This window comes from Quercus suber, unplaced genomic scaffold, assembly GCF_002906115.3.
Source record: "Quercus suber isolate HL8 unplaced genomic scaffold, Cork oak 2.0 scaffold_1162, whole genome shotgun sequence".
NCBI classification, from domain to species: Eukaryota; Viridiplantae; Streptophyta; class Magnoliopsida; order Fagales; family Fagaceae; genus Quercus; species Quercus suber.
The window spans coordinates 29794-34658 of NW_027070562.1; the positions used below are offsets into that span (position 1 = coordinate 29794).

Genomic DNA, 4865 nt, shown 5'->3' on the forward strand with positions numbered 1-4865 from the left:
CACACACACACACCACACACAAACAAAGTGTAAACCATAGATCCTACACACTAAAAAATTGTTTATAATTAAATTTTATTTTAAAAAATTATTTTTATTGATTTGTTGAATTTGAAAAATATATTTGACAAAAATATATTTACATAAAAATAAAAAGGTAAAGTAAATTAAGTAATTAATAAGCTGAATAAACGGAAAAAGCTTTGATTGGCAAATGAACCCCTTCACTTATGAAAAAACTAGGAATGCATATAAAGATACTAATATTATAAATCCAAAACATATTATATTTAAATTTTTACTTGAAAAGACAAAATGCCTAACACTTTTTTTTATATAAATATTATGAACTCTGGAACCTGGATATCTTTGTTGAAAACTAAAAAAGTAGTAATTGAGTGACAAAATTCTTGATCATTTTCAATCACTTTTAATGAACTAAGAACATGATATTTTTCATTTCAGAGAATGTGGCATCTATGGTCAAGCCCATAGTTGAAGAGAGCATTGAGGAGCTTTACCAGACCTTATTCCCCGAGTGCTTGAAGATTGCAGATTTGGGATGCTCATTAGGACCCAACGCCCTTCTAGTTGTATCAGAAATCATAGAAATTCTTAGAATTACATCCCAGAAGTTGAACTCACCGTTACCTTCATTGCAAGCATTCCTAAATGATCTCCCCGGCAATGACTTAACAACATTTCAGGTCACTACAGAGCTTCTATAGGAAATTGGAGACTGAGAAGGGAAACACCTTTGGAATTGATTCATATCTGGAGTGCCTGGGTCTTTTTATGGGAGGCTCTCCCTTGCAATTCGCTTCACTTTGTTCATTCTTCTTATGCTATTATGTGGTCTCCGAGGTTAATATATAATTCCCTTTTACTTTCTCAGTTTATGGTGATGGGGTTTCAACACTTCGATAGCATTTAATTTTGCTAGGTTTAAACAAATAGGACTCCACATGCATTAATATTGTAATAATTTATGCACTATTTCTTGAGAGAGAAATGAGATAATTTTTTTTTTTTAAGGTTTAAATATATCAAACCATAATTCTAAAATCAATCTACTAAAACCCTTTGTCTTTGTCATTATTATTATTTTAATAATAATTAACAAAAATTTTATAATTATATTAAAAAAAAAAAAAAAAGAAGAAGAAAAATCATGGTTGCTACTATATGAATACAATCTTCAGACTTGTCATGAGAGTTTATATGACCGTAGTTTACTTCGTATCTTTCACATTCCTAGCCATCCGAAAATAATTAATTATTCATTTGACTTGGTACACTATGTAGAACCATCTTTATATGTTTAACCTAAGCCACTCGAGCATCGATCCAAGTAATGGTAATGAATTTTGAAGTCCATGTTTTAGACTTTTAGTAGCTATATATAGGTGACTGAGGAAATTTGCAGGTACCAAAAGGGTTAGTGAGCCAGACAGGAGAAGCACTCAACAAATAATAAAAATAAAGGTTTTAAAACTCGAGCTAGACCATATGGTTTCACAGAAAAACCTTGAACTTCTCATTTTTACGATTTTTTAATTTCAACAACGCTCATTAGAAGAAAAGTAAAAATTGTGCGAACCGTACAATTCTGAGAACCGTGAACGGTTTCAGCCGTTCTCACGGACTTTTAAAAAAAAAAAAAAAGCCTTAAACGGCATCACTGTCTATTTTTCCCCATACAGCGTCGTTTAGATGCTCAAAGATCAAATTAGAAACCAAACCAGGTCTCCATCATTTGGTCCTCAAGCTCAAGAAAATCGCCTCCTTCAGACCCTCCCTCGCCTCAAATCGCCTCTCTCCCTCGTCAGCCACCGCACTCCTCAGCTCAGTCAAATCTCTGATAATATCCTCCACAACTCTCCAGATGCCAGCTAAAGCTTTTGCCCTTGTTGGCGCTATCGTTGCTACTGCCTCCAGTTGATGACCAGCGATCGGATCTCTTAAAACAGTGAAAGACTCGCTTTTTTCACTGTGTTGCTTTCTCTTTTTTGCTGAGATGATCTCTCTTTTGTTTGAATTTTATTGAAGTCTTTCTCTGTTGCTGTTGGGTAAAGATGTAAAGTAGTATATGCTTTGTAAAAAACGCCGGACCTCGTGTATCACCACAGACCACATAAATTGATGTATTTATTAATTATATATTTAGTTTTTATCTTTGTTGATATTATATTAGTGTATTACTGTACCACCACTGCTACTACAGTATTACGACTTTAAGCTTTTAAGCTCTCCTGTTTTAATAATATTTTAATGTTAGATTTAAATTAATAGTGAGTTTTTTTTATACGAAAAATTGATATCGGTAGTTTACTAGGTTTCTTTTTCTTTTTCTTTTTTTTCTTTTTTTTTCTTTTGAAACATGGTAGTTTACTAGTTGGTTACTACAACAGTGGTGTTATTCTCATTATGTTATATCATCTGCTATAATATGGTTATATACTAATTTGTTTGTTTATTTATTAAGTTTGCTTAATATTTAATATTTTCTATTTGTCTTATGAAATTATGATATGAAAAATATATATGAAAGATAAATCTTATATTTATTTGTAGACTATTTAGTTAATTTTTCTATTTTTACTAATTTAATGTATTTATTTATATTTAAAATAATTATTAAATTAATTATGACGCCATCACGGTTCAACCTCGGTTCGATTCTGGTCCGACCTTAAAAACTTTGAACCTCTCTTTTTACGGTTCAATGAACCGTCCGAATTTCAAAACCCTCCTGCTGTGTTTAAAGCATATTTGGACCAATTTGAAAGGGACTTCACACTTTTCCTAAAGTCTCAAGCGGAAGAATTAGTTGCTGGTGGTTGTATGGTCCTCACAACCATGGGCAGCATCTAAAGCGATGATCCTCTTTCCATTTGGGAAGTCGTTGGTCTAAAACTCAATGACATGGTCTTGGAGGTATTGAATTTTTTTTTTTTTTTTTAATTTTACAAACGAGGGTATATAAACTTTTTCGAATATTTCTAGTAGTTACTTGTAACTAAATTTTTTTTTTTTTTAAAAAAATGAGGTTTATTTTTGCCAACTTATTTTACTATTTAATTTTTTTGCTACCATTTATGAGTCTCACTGCACTTTTTGGTACTATTTATTCAGCTAACTCTTACATTTATTTACAGTATTCTCAACAAAAAGAGATTGCCCAAAAACCTAGAAAAATGAATATAAACCATAAGATTAAATCTGAATGACTAGCAAACTTTTTTTTTTTTTTTTTTTATAAACTGGAATTCATTAACAGCAAAACTAAAGGGACAACAAAGTATCAGGACAAAGCCTGTTATGATACATTCCTGAGCAATCTGAGTTTACAAGCTCAATCAATTCCAAAGGAGGATCAACATAAACAAAAAAGTCCCCAGCTTGAGTAAGCCCTTTCTTGGCAAGAAAATCTGCACAACCATTTGCTTCGCGATAGCAATGACCGAGCCTAACTTGGGGAATTTGACTAAGCAAGCGCCTGCAATCATCAACAATAGGAGTAACAACAGCATTAGAGCAGAGGGGGTTAGCAAGGAGCTCAATAACAGCTTTAGCATCAATTTGGATATCAACAGTTACTTTACTTTTTGTTTGGCTTGGTGGTCAATTGCTTACCAGCAAAGGTTCAAAAGTTGGCGCCTGTGCGAATGTGAATCAGAAATTTTTCTTTTTCTTTTTCTTTTTTAGCAAGAAATTTAGGTTTAATTAAAAAAAAAAATCTCGTACGTACTAGGGAAAATATTTTGATACCGTAAGGGCTTTTTTCCATTAATAATGTATATTATACTAACTAAGTCATTTAGAATTTTAAATAATATAACAAAAAATATATCTTTGAATTTATAATATTTAATTTAAATTATAAAAATAAATTCATTTCAAATAGATGTCATCCTCTTACTCAATATTGGATAGGTTTGCCTGGCTCTCACCTGGTGAGAATATGCATGTGTACTAAGAATAAGTTTGGATTGCACATTTCAGCTGGTGTTCTGCATTTGGCATTTGAAAAGTAGATCCCACGGCAACTGTGCACTTTTCAGCCAACTTCAAGATAAATGCAGATTATATATTTTGCTGAGTCCTACACGGCACTATTTATATTTAAAAATTATTTTGTTACAGTGTTTTCAACAATAAGTTTTCAATTTTCAGCAAATAAGTAATATCCAAACAGACCCTAAAAGTATGGAATACATACATTCAAGTTTCAACTATCTAGCTATGACACAATGAACAATAATCTCAACTTACAGAAGACCTACATACTAATTAATCATACACTAACCTAGCTAATTAACGTGCTTAATTAATTACGTACAGGGCATGATTGAAGAATCAAAACTGGACAACTTCAATTTGCCATACTATGCAGCTACTATGGAGGAAGTAAAGAAGGTAATCGAGGCCGAAGGATCTTTTACTTTGCAGAAACTTGAAGCTTTCAAAGTGGATTGGGACACCTATATAAAGAAGGCTAACAAGGGTCTTGATAAGCAAGCAGGGGAAGTCCTGCTTGCCAGTGACATTAGGGCCGTGGGTGAGCCCATTTTGGCAAGCCATTTTGGGGAAGCATCCATGGAGGACTTGTTCCGTAGGTTTAAAGAGGTGTGCTTGATCACATGGAGAAGGAGAAATGTGTGTACTTTAATTTGGTTATCTCCTTGAAAAAGAAGGGCTGAAGGTTAATTGACTTGTGGAAGTGTAATTCTTCAGAAAAGGAAGCTTTGCAAGATTGTTCTTACTTTTTTATTGTATGCTTATTATGCCATATGGATTTCATGGTAGAAAATCTTTCCTATTTTTTCAATGCCTTTTTTAAGCTTCAAAACCCATAAAAAAAA

General features: G+C 32.5%; 1 pseudogene; it reads left to right on the forward strand.

The window, feature by feature from the left end:
* Positions 1 to 479: 479 nt before the first annotated feature.
* LOC136065786 (S-adenosyl-L-methionine:benzoic acid/salicylic acid carboxyl methyltransferase 3-like) lies at positions 480 to 4703 on the forward strand (annotated as a pseudogene).
* The last annotated feature ends 162 nt before the right edge of the window (positions 4704 to 4865 follow it).